The sequence below is a fragment of the Maniola hyperantus genome, chromosome 3 (genome assembly GCF_902806685.2).
Source record: "Maniola hyperantus chromosome 3, iAphHyp1.2, whole genome shotgun sequence".
Lineage (NCBI taxonomy): Eukaryota > Metazoa > Arthropoda > Insecta > Lepidoptera > Nymphalidae > Maniola > Maniola hyperantus.
The window spans coordinates 11413589-11433214 of record NC_048538.1 but is presented as its reverse complement, the minus strand read 5'-3'; the positions used below and the strand labels follow the sequence as shown (position 1 = coordinate 11433214).

The 19626-nt window shown below is 34.5% G+C and overlaps 2 protein-coding genes across 8 annotated transcripts in view; one reads left to right on the top strand and one right to left on the bottom strand.

Annotated features, from left to right (window-relative positions):
• The window catches only part of Rbp6 (RNA-binding protein 6), a 703560-nt gene that overhangs the window by 586770 nt on the left and 97164 nt on the right, over positions 1 to 19626 (bottom strand). The window lies entirely within an intron of this gene.
• Positions 13741 to 19626, top strand: part of LOC117996744 (isocitrate dehydrogenase [NADP] cytoplasmic) — a 131647-nt gene continuing 125761 nt past the window's right edge. The window contains exon 1 of the mRNA XM_069509350.1: positions 13741 to 13747. The gene's annotated coding sequence lies outside the window, so the exon portion shown is untranslated. The remainder of the gene's footprint in view (positions 13748 to 19626) is intronic.

The window sequence follows — 19626 nt, the reverse complement described above, 5'->3', positions numbered from 1 at the left end:
TTTCAAAACAAATGAAGAAATAATCGTTTTAGGATTTATGGAAATTCAACCCCCACCTCGATTTTCTAAATTCCACCGGAATGAAGCTGGGGCGGGTCAGCTAGTCATTGATAAAAATGTTGCTATCCTCTGAAACTATACTTATTTAAATATAATCTGTCACTGGTGGTTTAGTATCAAAACTGATGGACAGATTGATAAACATGAGCATTTAGTTTTCGTGAGTATTCAAGCAAATATATTTGAAGTAAATGCTCACAACATAACATGAGTTAAGTCGCACAGGAGCGTTCAACAAAATATTGCTTTGAACTTTTTGCCGAGATAAGCAATCTCAAAGTCTGTGATCTTTTCAGAAGAATAGATTTTTTTGGACGAGATTTACTTGAGCTTCTGCTAGAATGATCAACAAAATGATCATATTATGTCAATCGATTCGTCAGCCCCTTAAAAAATACATCGGTGGGACACTCATTTTTGTTGCGAGTGAATCCTCATGCTTAAGTATATAAACACATCTTCTAAATATATAAATGGAAAAGGTGACTGACTGATCTATCAACGCACAGCTCAAACTACTGGACGGATCGGCCTGAAATTTGGCATGCAGATAGCTATTATGACGTAGGCATCCGCTAAGAAAGGGTTTTTGAAAATTCAAGTAAGGGGGTGAAAGAGGGGGTTTGAAATTAGACAATACTTAGAGAAACTTTCAGCTTTTATAAAATAACGAAGGTCTGGCACGCGCTGGCTCTTAGTCAATTATACCTAAATCAGAATTACATCCAGACTATTAGTTTGAATATTGGAAAAAGGCCTTACATAATTGGTACCTAATCTAAATATATAAAAGGAAAAATGACTGACTGACTGATCTACAACGCACAGCTCAAACTACTAGACGGATCGGGCTGAAATCTGGCATGCAGGTAGGCATCCGCTAAGAAAGGATTTTCTAAAATTCAACCTCTAAGAGGGTGAAATAGGGGTTTGAAGTTTGTGTTGTCCACGCGGACGAAGTCGCGAGCATAAGCTTCTTCTCAATCGTTCACTCTTGACAAAGTGGTCGTGGCTATGAACTCTTCACTGCTGCTCGTGCGATCTCCCTCCAGCGACTTCTGATGTTGGCATTATGTGCACACACGGAGACAGGTGTGTTTGTTGCGGATCGGATTAAGTCCGTCCACCGAGTTGGGGAACGCCCACGTGGACGTGTGCCCTCCATTCGACCTTGTACCACATAAGCATAAGCTAGTTTATGATAATAAAGCTTATAAATGCTTGTACATACCTTTGTAAACTTGTTCTACATTCGAACAGGGCGCGGTTTCCAAAAAGCAAGGCAAAGAAAGAAGTTCTGGTGGTTGTTCAAACTGTTCCTTCGCATAACAATGGCCAATAATGGTAAGAGTTAAGAACGCAAACACTACTGCTGTTACAACCTTCATTTTAGATCTAGGCCTAAGATTTAAACAGTTAAGTTAACCTTTAAGATTTTGGTGTCTCGTACTTTTTTGTATAAGTAATTTTATAAAGTTTAACATAAAAATTTTGTATTAACATTCCACTTAATAACTATTATTACAAAATTCACTAGCTAAAGAGAATGCGCAATTGTAAGAACTCTTAATTGTCTTGAAATACATTTTTATATTAACTTTTTAATTACCTGTGCAATCATTTGTTAAAAATTCTATTAATAACAAGTAGAACTCGTTTGTAGTGCCATTATCAAGATGTGACTTGTTTGTCACTAATTAAGTTATATTGTTATTGTCTGTGGTATTTATGCGTAATTTTAGGGCTCCGTGCCTCAAAAGTAAAAAAGGAACCCTTATAGGATCACTTCGTTGTCTGTCTGTCTGTTGTGACCAGAAACCTACAGGGTACTTCCCGTTGATCTAGAATCATGAAATTTGGCAGGTATGTAGGTCTTATTAGCATACGTTAGGGGAAAAATTACAAAACAGTAAATTTGTGGTCACATCACAGAAAAAAAATGTGTTCGTAACAAATAATTAGTACTTTCAACTTTTAAAGTAAGATTACCAAGTACCAAATTTTTGAGGTAAGTTGAAAGTAGGTCTTATAGCAGACATTAGGGGAAAAATCTGAAAACCGTGAATGTAGGCTTAGGTACATCACACAAAAGAAATTAAATTGCGGTCATGAACTAATAATTAGTATTTTCAATTTTCTAAGTAAGATAACTATATCAAGTGGGGTATCATATGAATGGTCAATACCTGTGCATTCTAAAACAGTTTTATGTAGCATAGTTTTCGAGTTATCCTGCAAAATGTCGAAAAAATACGACTGTAGTACGGAACCCTCATTGCGTGAGCCTGACTCGCACTTGGCCGGTTTTTTTAAAGTTTCTTTAGGTAGGTACCTGAAGGGTGCTAACGGATCCCTATCACTAAACCACCGCTATCCGACCTTCTTGCTGTCTGTTTAGTAGCAAGTTTTATCGGACAAGTATACTAGTTTCCGAACATTTATAGTTCTTACATACTATTTACATAATTTCTTGTAAAGTTACAAGGATTTTAAAGTGATTTCTAAGAATTGAGTAGGTATCGTTAGAAATCACTTTAAACTAAAAATTGGTTAGAAAATATAGTTATGAAAAATAAACTCTTATAAGAAATTGCGGGTAAACGCTAGTGATACCAACTATAGGATGTTTTCCTGTAAATCGAAGAAGTTATGAACTAGGTCGAGTGCCACAATCCCTTGCGAAGCACTTCTTGTCACTTCGAGCTAGCTAGCGATCACGTGCTTCTTGACATCACGACACTGAGAAGAGCGTCTTTGTAAGAGAAAATAATTAAAATAGACTAATAGAACTCGTGAAGTTTTCTTTTAGGTGGAATCATTCTTCTATCTATTTCCGGAAAGAAATACCTACATATTATTATTATAAAAGCACTGGTAATCTAGATAAGTAGGTACCTATACCTACTTAAATTGAGAATATATCTTAGCAAACCTTACATTCCGATTAAAAGCTTATATAAGCATTTGGTTAAACAGGAGAACCCTAGCAAATCGACAAAAAAAAACAAATTTTTGCTGAACTGCAGCCCCAAGCTGACAGACCCTTGAAAAACCCGCGAGGGAGATGTACCTATCACACTGGTTTTACTTAGCCGCTGAGTAGTTCACATTGTACCTACATTGCCAACCCTCGTCTTTCCAGAAGAATAGGTTTTATGACGTGCACTTTCTTAAACGTTTGCCAGAATTATCAATAAAAGTAATACGTTCAAATCGAGGTCTCGTTCTAATTGTTGTTCAGTACGACAAAATTCAAAAACAGCAAATATACTATATAAGTTCATGCTCAGATTATCAAATAAATTAAACACCACAAAAAAATCAATTCTACGTTCTCTTTAGACCCTTCGAGAGACTAAGATAACATCATCAACATGAATTCAATAAAGTTCAAGTCGATATAATATTATGCAAAGCATATTAACGCCGTGCATAAATGTACATAAACATGCAAATTATAGCTGCAAACCATATCCTAGCTTCAATACCTCCAATTCACATTTCGTGCAGTCAGAAACGAATGGAGCACTTCAATCAGCGAATCAATCTGCAATCACGAATGATCGCTACTTGGCAGTGACAATTCTACAAATTTATTGCCCGTGATCAACGACAGCTTACAATGTTTTAACTATTAAAATATTCAATATTACATCTCCAAACTTAATCTATATTTTTTTGGGTGTTTAACTATTTAATAGGGTATTTTACCCTTTTTTGAAAAGTATCTTAATTCGATCCTAAAGTGATAATAAACAACCAAAAAATTGCAATAAAAATTGCACTTTTTTGCATGTCAAATTTCACCACTAAAACGCTACCTGCCATCTTTTTAGTTTCATGAGCTGTCATGACATCAAACGGATTGGTAAGCAACGATATATATTACAATTTCAATCCATGTGACGTCTCAGTCGAAATTAACATGACGGCTACGGTATCTTGGATAAAAAAGTAAAATCTTTAAACTGAAATTAACATTTTTCGGTAGCTTATTGCTAATTCTATCTTGTTTATACATTTTAAGACTTTTTCTCGCTTGGTGTAAAATACAATGTTAGTGTAAAATGGTTATGTATCAAAACATATTATTTGGATTTGGGTGTAAGTACCTACAGGTGTGCTTAGTATGACATTTTCCACCTCACCAATGTTGATAGAAATCGAGCGTTAAAATCATTCTATCTATTGCTATCCTTTCGCATAATTCTTTGTGCGGATAGCATTAAATACAATCCTATATAACTCATTTAGTTAAGAGATTGTATGAAATAGAATCAGTCACATTGTGTACATTCGAATGAACAATTTCCCCCCCCCCCCCCCCCCCTAACCAATAAATACAAAGTCAACAGGTGAAACGTCACCGTTTGGCGTAAACTAAATCTGAAAACCAGATAGTTACTTGAATACAGCAATCTCCGATATCAATTAAGACTGCAGTCTGCACCAGCGCACTAGCTGAAACTAATGGAAGTCTTCAATCAAACTAGTAGCGTGAATGGTTGCTAGTAGCCAATGACAACAATTCTACTAGAAAGTGCAAATTTGGAATCATATTTATTATCTAAATCCATATCCATACTAATATTATATATGTGATGTATATGCCTATCTATCTATCTATCTATCTATGTACCTACGATCTACGACACGCCGCCGCGATAGCAACTGTAAATAATAAGTCAGTAATAAACGGGTGTGTGCATAGTCCGGTCGTTTTATTACTCATCACTGGCGACGAGGATGGGATCCGAACCCACGCGTGCAAGCAAGGCTTGCAGCTTGCAACTAGCTTGCAACCCGGGGAAGGACATAGGCTACTTTTTATCCCGGAAAATCAAAGAGTTCTCATGGGATTTTTAAAAAGCGCGGACGAAGTTGCGGGCATCAGCTAGTTCTAAGTAAATTTTAAAAGAACACTCACTGACTGACTCATCAAAGCCCAACCCAAATTCTTAGATCTGAATCAGGAAATTGATATAGAGCTGAATAGTCAAAGTCAAAGTCAAGTCAAAGTCAAATTCAATACTTCAAATACTAACTCACTTATACTTAAAATACTAACTAACTCACTTATACTTATAGGTAGGTACTTATAAGTAAAATATTTATCTGTGTCAACAATAACAATAATAAATCAAAGCTATTTTTGTTTTATTTAGATTTTCTATAATCCTTCTAAGTTTTACAAATCTGGGAAAATTTTCATTTCATAAAATTATCCAGTTTGTAACGTCAATTTTTTTTAATTCAATTTAAAGATTTGTTTAGTCAATGACATTAAAAGGCTTACAACACTAATTTCTTGCATAAATTAGAATTGCAAGCCTTGATGACTTCTATACAGCATTCCCTGACAGCAATTAAGACTGTACCGGCTCGTGCAGGCTGTAACGAATGGAACTCTTCAATCAACGAATCAATCTACAATCGCGAATGGCCGCCACTTGGCTGCGACAGTTCAACTAATTTGTTGCTCTATGTCGACAATAGTTTTCAAATTTGGAGCCTTTTGTCATCTTTCTATAATCTGTAAGTATGGATAAATCATCGCCATCATCATGATCAACCCATCGCCGGGCACAGAGCACGGGTCTCCTCTCAGAGAGAGAAGGGTTTTAGCCATAGTCTACCACGCTGGTCATGTGCGGATTGGTAGACTTCAGACACCTTTGAGAACATTATGGAGAACTCTCAGGCATGCAGGTTTTCTCACGATGTTTTCCTTCACCGTTAAAGCAAGTGATATATTTTAATTACTTAAAACACATATAACTCCAAAAAGTAAAAGGTGTGTGCCTGAGATCGAACCCCCGACCTCCGATTAGATGGGGGACGTTCTAAACACTAAGCTATCACAACTTGGATAAATATTATAACGTGTATAAAATGAGAACTCACTCGCCATTTTAATGTGTCAACTATTATGTCAAAGGTAAGTACGGTTCGCCTTTAAAATAAGGACTCAAATCAGTACTTTTGACATGACAGTTGACACAGAGTTAAAATGGCAAATGAGTTCTCGTTTTACATGGACTATAATATTATTAGATTAGATAGGCGTTTGTGCGTACTTAACTACCCGGCTCACCAAATTTTAATGCTGTTGAACTTCTGCGCGCACATTCCGTGTATGGTGCTGCGATCACACGTGCCCTTTAGATGTTTCACACATTCTGCAGCATTTGTAGCGATAACATCGGACAGTACAACCATTTGTCATACAATTTCCGACTAAACGCTTCAAAAGTACACTAGCTGGTAAATTAACCTAATAATGGGACAAAAACGAGTACTTAAATGGCGAAATTTTGCAAGACACCACTCTAACGCCAAGTTAGAACGTCACATTGTTTTCAACTCATTATGAGTTTTACCTGCACTCAAAACTAGTTAAGGTGTAGCGTGATTAAGTTGAACAGACGTTGGCTCCACTGCCAGAACCACTTCAGACAACGACGTCGAGTGCACGTTTAGTTATACCCACTCATTTTAAAGCTTTTCTCCATTTGTACCTGTGATTCTGTGTAGTAACACAAATTGATTTAGTTTTAACTTTATTTAACCGCTAATATGCACTACTGAGCGAATGAAGTCGACTGAATGAGATCTAAACTAGTCGGGCTTAAATCGACTAACCACCTGAGTAGAGCCGGGATCATCTACATTTATAATGGAACTCATTCACGATAGTTTAATCGCTAAAAAAGTCAACTGAAGTATACAGTTTCTTTAAAAAAAAGTTTTCAAAAAACCTGACTGCGGTTCGCTATGCATCCGCATGTAGTTATTTATGCCTACCGAGATTTATACCTACAGCTGTACAAGTTTCATTAATTACAAATTCGGTAAATTGACTTACTTTCATTTACTTTTAAAAAATATATAGTTACCTGTAATATTGACCAACCTCTTTAAGGTTTTTATGAAGACAAAAGTAATTACGTTTCACTTAATTTGATAGGAATGACTTAAACATGAGAGGAAGAAAATGGTATAAGTTTACCTACATATTTTATTTTTTGACTTACGACGTTTCTTAACCTTGAATACAAATAAAAATGCTCAAATTCAACGCCACATTTATTCCACGAATTGCCAAAGTTGCTTTAAACAGTACCGTTTTGATAGCCAAAATTCTATTTAACTAATTTAAATCCACCCGGAAACACGTTTTGCCAAATAAAGCATTAGATGCATGGAAGTCACGCGATGGCGAAAAGCGGTCAACAAATCTCGAGGAACCGCTTGTCTCCGTATCTTTCGGCGATTTACCTGAAAATAAAAAACAATTGCGTTAATTTACGACACTGGACACTTGCCAAACATTTCAACTGATCGTCTAAACTTGGTCTAGTCGCAAAATGAATGAAACAAGTCGACTTTGAGCCAGAGAGGGCACATTCTCGTTACCAGAGATAGTGTTGTTTTTAAAATGACTTCAACATAACTAGCAAACAAGAGAGGAAGCTCAATCTTACGTAAATTTCTGGTATACCTGCTTTAAGTCTGTGTGTCAATGATGTCATTATTTTATGGAACTTGTATGAGTTTTATGGCAACTATTGCAACAAGAGTTACGTCTTTTACGTCTATTACGTCTTTTTATATATTTAGGTGACGGTATTTTATTGACGCCTGCAGTTAAGACATCTACATATAAATAGGTCTAACTAACTGTTGCAATTTCAACTTGCATTAAATGCATGCGCTAACTACCCAGACGCATGCCTGTACGCATGCATCAAACCATGTGGTGCACGCAATAATACACGCATTCTTGTGCACCCTCTACCTCGTTTGTGACGCATATGTAACACGCGCAACTTTAATAATTATGAATTAATACCATTCGTAGACGAATGCGCATGCATTGCTTCGGTAGCTAACAATGATGCATACCACTACGCAAACTCAAAGCGCACCTGTATATAGACCATATTATGGCCTATAACTCAATGCTTGCCATCTAAGCCCTATTCTTGATCGGTTATCAGATGAGGTCTAGGTGCGAATAGACAATATAAAACCCATTTATAAACTGTCATCATGACGGCAGAGGCGTGCCAAGGCGTTTTCCGATAGACTCATTTATCAAACGCCCGTCGTAACGAGACACATCTTAACCATTCTCCATACACCCGAAATACTTCGAATTCATTATCATTATTTACAATGGGTAATTCATTAGGAACTGAAATCTTAATAAATTTTCCAGCACACAAACCGGCAGTTGATTTATTTAGATTTCCACGTCTTTAAAAAATAAAATAAAAAATACTTATTCGTCCAAAGTCATAATTTTAATGTTTAATCGATGATAGGCATCGTGTATTTTGAATGCCGGATTTATTTGTTTATTTAGACATCGTTATTGCTAACCATTTAAAGAATTTATCTATTTAGCAATTGTTGCATTTGTATTTAGATTGTAAAAATGTTATTTAAAGCTGAATAATTCAAGGGGACCAACAAATTCCTTAAAGGCCGGCAACGCATCAGGAGTTCCTCTGGTGCTGCAAATGTTCATAGGTGGCGGTAATCACTTAACATCAGGTGACCCGCCTGCTCGTTTGCGCGCTATATCAACTTTAAAAAATGTGAAATCCTTAAGAGTTGGATGTCTAAACTGAGCTTACTCAACCTTAAATCTTAATTTATTTAATTGAAACTGGTGTCTAGAGAAACTTATAGCGTGAGGCTGTGTTACCTATAAGTATAGTTATAATCCTCTGTATATTTTGTACAGACTTATGTGTTGCTAAAAAAATGAATACGCAAATAATATTTCACCACCTAATTTAATTTTACAGTATTTATAGAGGTCATTTTAACGAGGAGTTGAACCACTAACATCTGTTATGAAAACATTGAGCGCAACAAGGCACAAAGCTTTTACTGCCATAATATTTCAGTACAGTTGAAACATACAACAACCACATCTCAAGCAATAACAATAGGGTATATTTTAGATTGGAAATTGTAATTTTCACCAAAGTTAGGACAGGGTCGGTCGGCCTTAGAAGATTGTTATTACTGGGACAGAAACGCAAATAGCGTAAGATAAATGGATGTTCACAACACTGATTTACAACAATCGCTCTAATATTAGTATTGACAAGTATCTACATATTCGACAGTCGACACTATATAACTTTGTGTCTAAGGTCTAAACTATCGATCTTGCTCGCAGGCCCTACGCGATGGGGGTTGCAATCGAAAATATCGTAATATTATTGTGTAGACCCAACAGACCCTTCCTAATGTGAAGTTTAATTTTCCGCTTGGGTCAATGTAGGGGATTGTATTTATTTTTTAAATCTAATTTTGATTTTAACAACGACAGGTTTATAAAATATAATATAAATAATAAAATTAAGTTTTCATGAAAATACCTACAGTTGGTACCCGGCAGGAAAAATCAAATTTTAGAAAGAGATAATCAGCTACATAGAGCGTGGTTTTTGTCACACATACTTATGTGACGTTTTTGTCGCTGACTTTTCTTGTATGTTTTAATTTTCAGCCTTTATCAATGTTGGGAATAATACTTATTTTAAATCTTGTAAATCTGACTTTAGCAATGACACTTTGCCTTTATACAATTAGGTTTGGATGAAAATACAGTAAGTATCAGTTTAGATGAAAATAAATACTAAGTATCAGGGTTATTTATTGTATTTTCGTCATACTTATTACGTTTATTATGTTATTTATATATATATATATACGTATATTACGTTTTTTGAAAATTCAACCCCTAAGGGGGTGAAATAAGGGGTTTGAAATTTGTATAGTCCACGCGGACGAAGTCGCGAGCATAAGCTAGTCCATACTAATATTATAAACGCGAAAGTGTGTGTTTGTCTGTCTGCTAGCTTTTCACGGCCCAACAGTTTAACCGATTTTGATGAAATTTTTATCCCGGAAAATTAAAGAGTTCCCACGGGATTTTTAAAAAACCTAAATCCACGGCCATCATCTAGTAGTAATATTTCCCGCCGGGTAGGTACGGTATTTAGAAAGACATAGAAAAAACTTGAGCCATAATTAACACACGCGAGTTAATTTAAGACTAATGTCAAGACAGATCACTTTTAGACATAGGAAAATAACGGGAGTTATCCACAGTCACATGACGATCGCATTAGCCAACTGGGCTATCGTCCGCTGACGCATGCGACGGGAAAACAAATTTAAATAAACCATAACAATATGCCGCCGCGGTTAGAATTTCATAAAGATTTCATTTTATACTTTGATCATAGAGAAATTCCCAACCATGCAAATAAAAATGCGGGAATGTCATAACAAGATTATTAATATTTTGAGCTTTTTTTTAAGTATTAATAAAAATTATAGACGCTGTTTAAACAAACTGTAAACCCGATTAGCCCATAGAAACACGTGTTTAACGTTAGCTGAACCTTGTTTAAGTTTTTGTGGCGAGACCATTAGTGGTTTATGCATAACTAGCTGATGCCCGCGACTTCGTACGCATGGATTTAGGTTTTTTTTTAAATTCCGTGGGAACTCTTTGTTTTTCCGAAAAAAAAAGAAGCCTATGTCACACTCCAGGTCTTTAACTATATCTATGTAAAAAATCGCGTCAATCCGTCGGTCCGTTGCGACGTGATTGAAGGACAAATCAACAAACCAACATACCAACAAACAAACACACTTTCGCATTTATAATAAGGATACTGATACTTTAAAGTTTTGTACACAAGAACACTCTGATTTTATTTGTAGTTGTATCATGATCAAGTTGATACTTTATTCTGTGGGAACATGAAATTAGTGTTTGTCACAATAGCGGTTATCGCAATCATTATTATAGGTGAAGCTATGGTAATCGTACTGCAACGTAGAAGAGTTTCAGCTAATCAGAGGTTATTTTAATTCTCACACTGTAACTGTTTAGAAAATTCTAAATGACCAAAGATTGCGTGGTATGGATAAAATGCAGCAATATATAATATCATTAATTCTTCCCAATGAAGCGGCACGCCACTAATGAACTGTTTTGAATTCTTTAAATAAACGTCTTCATTTTTAAAATAATTATTAGATATATTAAACAATAATTTGTTGAATATATTAACTAGGTGCCACATATCACGCGCACAATTATAAAATACGGTGTGCGATGCGTTATTTTAGCTTTAAATCGTTTTACGAAAGGGTGATAAGATTTTAAAAAGTTTGAGTCAGACTCGCCGACCGAGGGTTTCGTACTGCAATCGTATTTTTTTGACATCCTGCATGATAAATCAAAAACTATAACGCATAAAATTTAATAAAAGTCTGTTTTACAATGTATAGGTAAAGCCCTTTCATATGATACCCCACTTGGTATAGTTATCTTACTTTGAAAGTTGAAAATACTAATTATTTATTCATGAACACATTTAAATTTTTTTTGTGATGTACCTAACCACAAATTCACGGTTTTCGGATTTTTCCCCTTACGTGTGCTATAAGACCTACCTACCTATCTACCAAATTTCATGATTCTAGGTCAATGGAAAGTACCCTATAGGTTTCTTGACAGACAGACAGACAGACAACAAAGTGACTATAAGGGTTCCGTTTTCCTTTTGACGAACGGAACCCTAAAAATGACGTGTAAAATATTATCACGTCTCCTCTCGAAAACCTGATGGGTGGACACTTGGCTTAGCACAATTCCACTGCACTCTACTACAGACACCCTTAAGTTATTGGTTTAAGCCAAACTCTAGACAGATCTAGGGTAGTTATCGACTAAATAGATCACTTCTTGAGATTCCAAACGACAGTCATATAGAAATCATCCGAGATTTATCTTTAGAGCTAAAGCGGTACATTTCCGTGCGTTTTTTCTGTGAAATCTGTGAACTATAGAATTATATTAAAGCGCGCGCACTGTGAAATTAATTCCGCACTCGATTTTAATTGATTTAAATTCAAATTTACGGATTTTAAAACGCACCGCAACTCACCGCACCACAGTGCGTGATCTCTCTTACTGTTTTGAGGTTAGAAGACCAGAAGAGCATCGCAGGAACAATGACGCGAAGAAACGCACGAACTCGCGAGTACCGAAGCCAGGCCGCATGACGCGCTTTGATGAATGCTTGACAACCGCGTACTGAGGGTTTTGCGTTGAGGTAGGCAAAATGCCAAGAGAAAAGTGTGGTTATTTTTAAAATCGTTTCTAAGGGCTGAGCGAGTAAATACTACGAGATACGTGTACCTACGTGTCATCATCATCATCATCAACTGAAAATATAATCTTGTAAGGAAATCTTGTAAGGACATACCTACTTGTTTGATGTCGTCTGTCTACCGACTCCTGTCACCATTCCAGCACCTTGGGACCCTAACGTCTGCACTATAGGTTTTTAAACTATGTGCCCAGCCTTCAAATCCATGATCTTTTATCATTCACATAATTTTCGATTGTCTACCTAATATGCTTTTTTCAGGGCATATCTTTATTGGATTTTTTAAATTCGTACAAAGGCTCAAGTTTACTATTAAATATAGAATCACCAAAGCATATCTTTAAAAAAATACGATAAGTATATCTAATTCAGAAAATCCAGCAAATACCAAAAATATCCACTCATTTAATACTCCGTTGAAAAATGTAATAAAAACTGGGCAATTTCGTAATTTCGTTAAATACACTTGATGCCTTTTACCTGTCACGCTTAAATTAATGATTGCATAAAATATTTTAACACATCATAATTTAAACTGGCCAAACGCGATCTTTTATTTATAAAAACGTAAAATCCTTTGACAAAATAATTTATGCCCATAAATGAAAAGAATAAATGAGCATTTTCAGCTTTTATTTATCAAAAGGGCATAGGAAGCCACTACAATTATCATTGGAAAGGCAACAAAAAGAGATTGGGGTTTAATCCTATCAGAGTATAATGCCTCCTAAACCTCTAACAAAGCGTGTCGTATCCCTGTAAATATACGATATTGTATGAAAGTATTAGTATGTAGGATTGCATTGATTTATTCTGGTATATTTTGTTTCGTTTCGTATTTAGTAATAAATTTTTGTTTGTCTAATTTTAAACTTTCTTCATATTGTTTGGCTGACTTGAAAATAGTTTAAAATAAATTACCTACTTACGTGTTAATCTATAATAATATTTATATAGTCTTAGATATTGCTAATGCTATTAGTCATATAATATTAGTTCTTTTTTTACTTGAAACGATAATTGCAAATGTTGTGTACATATATCGATACATATATCAGTGTGTGTTTGTATATAAGTATTAAGTGAAGTAGTAAATGTAAAATATATGTATTGTATGTGTTCCTAATTAATAAAGTAATAAAAAAAGAAGGAAGACGGAAGACCGTTTGTGATGATCTAGCAGCAGTGGAGGTAAATAGACTGTTTGTTTGATATAATGCATAGCTTTGCATAAACTAAATTAATGAAAATTACTAAATTCATGCTTCATATTTTTGGTGGAAACAAAATCGTGTGATTCCTTATCATTTATTATTAAATTTAATACACGCTAGCAAAAATACAATATAAATAGAACTCATAAACGAGATTGTTCAAAACCATGTTTTTCCACAGCGGGACACGTGTTGACACGCTACATACTAACTGAATTTTATTCTTTATAATAATATTGTATTTCTTTGTGTTTTATTCTTGTTAACAGTTGTATTTTCACACTACTCGCCCATTAAAATTGTTCAACAAGCTTCTGATATAAAATAATGAGTGTTCGACATGCATTGGATATTACTCCGCTTGATGTTGTTTAGTTAAGAGGGCGCAGCTCAGTGCTTCCTTCATACAAACGAAGGAGGGTGATTTCTACATTATTTGACATTGTACGCTCAAAACCTAGTACATAATCAGTGTGTTTTGTCATTGTCTAGGTTTATTGATACATAAAACATTGAAAAAATATTGATTTTAAATTTATGAGCCTCGTAGAATTTATATTTTAACACTAAATTTATGACAACTTGGGGGTAAGTAAATAAGATTAGGAGTATGAATATACTAAAACAATTTAACATTTAATTATTATTTGAAATAACTTTACTTTGCAAACATACATTTACTTAAGATGAAAAAAAAAAAATTTGTTCATGAACAAAATAATTAGTATTTTCAACTTTCAAAGTAATATAAGATTACTACACCAAGTGATACACCATATAATAGGGCTTTACATTCCTGTACATTCTAAAACAGATTTTTATTTATTATTATGCTAAATAGTTTTGGATTATTCGTACAAAATGTCGGAAAAATACCACTGTATTAAGGAATTATCGGTGCGCGAGTCTGACTCGCACTTAGCCGGTTTTAAAACCTAAATCCACGCAGACGAAATTGAGGGCATCATCTATAGGATATAAGTATGCTAGGGTGTAGTGTGGGATTGATAACAAGCGACACAAACATTAAACAGCAATAAAAACGTATGGCTACTAAAAAGCGGAGTAATAAATAATCGCTACATTCAAATTACATCAGCAAAAAGTAAAATTAACATGCCTTAAGTTGTAATTACAGATTTCCTGAATAGCCACATTATTTACTTAGAAAAGTAGCCTGAATAAGAAGTAAATTTTATTATAGGTAATTAAACGAAATTTAAATTAGTTGTAATATTGCAACAAATTGGGTTGTTAGTAAGATTTATTGCTGTTTTAATGGGCGCTTTTAACTTTGATGGTGGTTTGTTCCGATACTAAACTCATATGTCAGCCAAGAAAGAACCCTTCAAGAAGAATTTTGCTACTTTGTTTCTAACCATAATAATTGTTTTATGAAGTTGTTAAGAGCGTTCTTAAGAAAAGATACTTTAAAATTAATTATTATATAATAAATCGTGCGGACAACAAATAAGTTGGTGACTGCTAATGGGATTGGTTAATATTAAAGCGAGCGGTGTTCAATTAATGTGTTTGCGAAAAATTAACATATCTGGCGATAATCTATGGACAATAATAAATACATATAATGAGGTGATAAAAGGGGGAAAATAATATTAATCTAATCTTGTAATTAAAATTTCAAGTGACTAAATTAAAAAGTAAAGCGTGCGAAAAAATACTAAATGGGCTAAAACGATACTAAGTAAATACCTGCATGAAGCCGTTAAAAAATAGCTTTTGGATACTTTTTTGTGCTGCGGTAATAATATTGTACGGTATTATAATATTATTTAAGTTTTTTTTTTAAATAACAGAAAAATTAGTTCATTAAAATGTGTTCACGAAAAAAGACTGCTTACTAAACTTAACTTACTTTTGGTATATGTAAATCCCTCCAATAATAATTGTCAAAATCTAGTTAGGTTAGATTGGGTTAAGTTAGACTAGAACATGGGCACTTAGGTTCTATTGGGTAATATTTCTAATTTAGTTTAAATGTAGCGATAACTTGATGTAGTTGACTGTACACCAGTTAGCTATTTTATAACCTTGTTTCAGTTATTTTTGTGACCCTAGATTCATTGTCCAACATAGTATTTGAAACATTATCGTTTCAGTTACAATGTAGTAGTCTTGAAATAAAATATTGCAAAATTTTGAGTCTAATGTGTGCTATAAAATTGTCGCAAAAATAGTTTTTTTTTCGCATAATATATACTGATCGGTCAATTTAAAATTTTCAAATCACCGTTTTTCCTCAAGTTTATCCTCAAGTTTTTGAACATTTCAGTATTTTTTTTCACTCGTTTAAATACATGCATTAAATTAATATGAGTACATACCTAGGTCATTGTTTTAATAATATCTGTTTTTGAGTAGGTAGGTATATTTCAGTACACCAAATCAAACCAGGTCTTAGAAATTTTAATTTTGAAAGGTTTGCTCTTCATGAAAATATCATTATCATTATTTTATGACAGAAGCATAAAATAATAACCATGGCGTGTAGAAAGTGTATTCTTCATACATGCTGATGGTGAAATAGTTCACATTGTTGTGCAATCACAACTCATTGTACACTGACATAAGTTATTACACACTTACCATCTTATTATACATCGGATTAGGGACGTTAACTAGCACTAACATTGTTGCACACTTGCTTAGAACAAAGTACTTCTATGGTTGAGAGTTGAGACCATAATTATTAATATAACGTTAACGCATTGTTTTGACAATGCGATTGTCTTGCGAAGTTTGCTTTACAGCTTTATTTTTCCGCCTCTAAAATATATTATTGATCCTTGTCCTTAAAAAGGGGAATCCTTCGTTTTATTTTAAAAAAAAAAATACAATAAAAAAGATTGCAAACAACACTGACTATTTCCATATAAAATTTCGAACAGGTAAACGGCCAGTTTATTCCACATAACAGTGTACGTATTCAAGTCTGAAATATTTTAGTAATTTAATGAGAAAAACGACAGAATTTTGACCAATAAACTTATTTCACCCTTAATTAATAAGGCCTTAAATAAAGTTTATCTCATAGATCAATGTAAGTAGCAATAAGACTTAAAATTTAGGAACCTAAATCAATCAGGGGTAAATTTAGATAGAGTTTAGTTTCGAGCTCGGCTGCTGTTAACGGAAGGGTTAAGTCTCTTAATTAATGCAGGTACGTTAGACGTCAGCATAATTTACCTTTTACCTAAGTATAAGTGCGCGATAGGTTGAGATAGCAATCGGGGAGGAAACGCCCCGCACACCCGCACAGCCCCCGCGCTAACCCGGCGCGGGTCCCGATTGCCATCTCATCCTGTCACGGACTTATTTATGTGTGTTTTTATGCAACAGATTAAAACTGGTCAGGTAAATTTAACTACGCAACTAAGAATAAATAAATACACAATGTGGCCAATCCTGTTGCACACAATCTTTTAGCTAAACTAAATTGATAGGTCTAAATCTAGTTCTATCCTTTTCTGGAGGGAGGATAACAATAGATTTCAACCTTTTATTTTAGTTTAGAGGTTGTGTACAAGTACCCGCAATGTGGCTTACACCTATTCTGGTAAACACAATCTCTTTAAACTAAATTGACAGGTCTAAATAAAATTTAGTGCCATCATTTTCCGCAGAGAACATTATGAAAGGGATAGCAAGACATCTATCATTTAAGTTTAGTTTAGAGATTGTGTACAACAGAACTAGCCACATTATTTATAAGGTACTTGATACAAATAAGGCCTATGCTCGAAAAAGGCCTACTCTCCCGAAAACCCGGTTAAATAAATGTAACATAAAAGATTCTTCACGCACATACATACTACGGCCCTATGATTAGGTACGAACTGCTCAGGCGCCCTGCGCCTATTCCCTGAGCTTGTTGCGACACCTTCTTTGTGGAAGTCGGGTTTTCCGCGGCGCACTATAAAATTTTCGTAATAACAAGGCAAGTTATTAGGTTTTATATTGACATTTTATATAAACTAATAAGTAGTTATAATACCTTAGCCATTATATTAGATAATTATTGCTTTAATTTTCATCATTTTGAATAATGGAACGAATTATGGAACTTTATATTATATCTGGTACGGTACCGAATAAGGCCCTAGGCCTTAATTGTAACCCTAGGTCTTAATATAAATCCCGCATTTTAATACGCATTTTGATGTCTAGCTCTCAAAGTACTACGAATAACTAAATCTAAAAAGGCTCCTAAACGTGCTACTTGGTCGGAAGAAAGCTTCGCAGCCTGCAGCGGCAGTTTAGTGCCTTGTATACAGCAGTGCAATTTAATAAGGCCTATATTTTTTTTATTTTTTTTGGTAAAAAAATTGTTTTTTTTTACAGAATGTGTGCTTTATTTATTTAATTACGAGTGACAATATTTTTTTAAATAGTTTATTCATATTATTGTTAATATGAGAGCTTAAGTCTGACAAGCCATCTGTGTTTATAAATGTTTAATTACTGTAATAAAAAGCTTAGTTATCAAAAGATAAAAGGTAAATAAAGGCTGTAAAATAGTATTTTTTTAAATAAATAGATTTTTAACAAGATTTTATGAGTTTAAAGTTTACAGGCCTTATTTGGTAGATGTAACTTATTATGGCCACTAGCTAAGGTTTTTGTATTGTTGATTTTGTCTTCATTTTATTAGATATTGCTAATGTTTTACTCCATTAATTTGATATTAATAAACATCTAATACTAATTTATTGAAGTTTTTTTGATACACACCGATATTTATTTTGTAATCAACTATTTAAATAAGGTAGGCCTTATTTGTATCAGTTACCTTAGATAATATTGATAGATAAAAAATAAATGAGATCTTTCGCTGTAATGTTATAAAACAAACCATTCTTAATGCCTACCAAATTAATCGAAGGAGGGAAATCAATCATGGGCTAAATTTAGGCGGAATTAAGTCCGAAACGCGGCTGCCATTAACGCGAGGGTTAAGTCTCTTAATTAATGCAGGCACGGCAGGAAAAGCGTAGTTGCTTTAAGGTTTTACCTACGTACGGTTTTTAGTACGCCGAAACAAAATTGAGAAGGGTAAATAATTTACCCATGTGGTGTAATTAAATCCACTTTTACAGGTGTGTGGTGGGATTCGTTGCTGCTTACGTACTGAATCCATTTTACTTGAATGTTATCATAGACTACCTTATGCCCGCGCCTTCGTCCGCGTGGACCATACAAATTTCAAACCACTGTTTTACCCACTAGATCAGTCACTCAGTCAGCTTTTAATTGTATATATTTAGATACCTATGTGGAGGACCTCGCTGGCACAGTGGGGAGCGCTGTGATGTTTTTTATAGAGAAGTCTCGGGTACGATCATCATCATCATCATCATCGTTCAACCGATAGATATATACAGACTAGCTTTTGCCTGCAACTTTGCCCGCGATACATAGTTATTTAATTTATAGCATAATAATAATATGACACTTTTTGATAAAGTAGCTTTTTTATATTTAATGAAATATTATATCTAATTATTAAAATCAGTCTAGCAGTTTCAGAGTTTTAAAAATCCCTTAAGAACTTTTTGATGTTTACGGACAAAAAGTAGTATATTAGGTAGGTATGTCCATCCGCGGGAAGCACGCGCTGTCTCTGTACCTTTCGTAAAAATCGGTTAAAAACAGATACCTAGGCCGTGAATACAAATACACATTCGCATTTAGGTTTAATATTAGTACGGATTAAAACCAGTTGAGTGCTAATAAAAGGTCTTAAATAATATGCATGTTCCAAAAACAGCCGCCTTTTATAGGACTATAATTTTTGTTTCATCATCATCATCATCATCATCATCATCAACAAATAGACGTCCACTGCTGGACATAGGTCTCTTGTATGGACTTCCACACGCCACGGTCTTGCGCCGCCTGGATCCAGCGGCTCCCTGCGACTCGTCTGACGTCGTCTGTCCTAGTGGGGGGTCTTCCAACGCTGCGTCTTCCGGTGCGAGGTCGCCATTCCAGCACCTTAATAATAACCAGCACCAGCAATAATTTTTGTTTAGGAAGCCTAATTCTGATTCGGACCTAATCGGATTAAAATTAGGTATACGAATTTCAATCTCTTTTCGCTGTACACGAGAAAAATATAA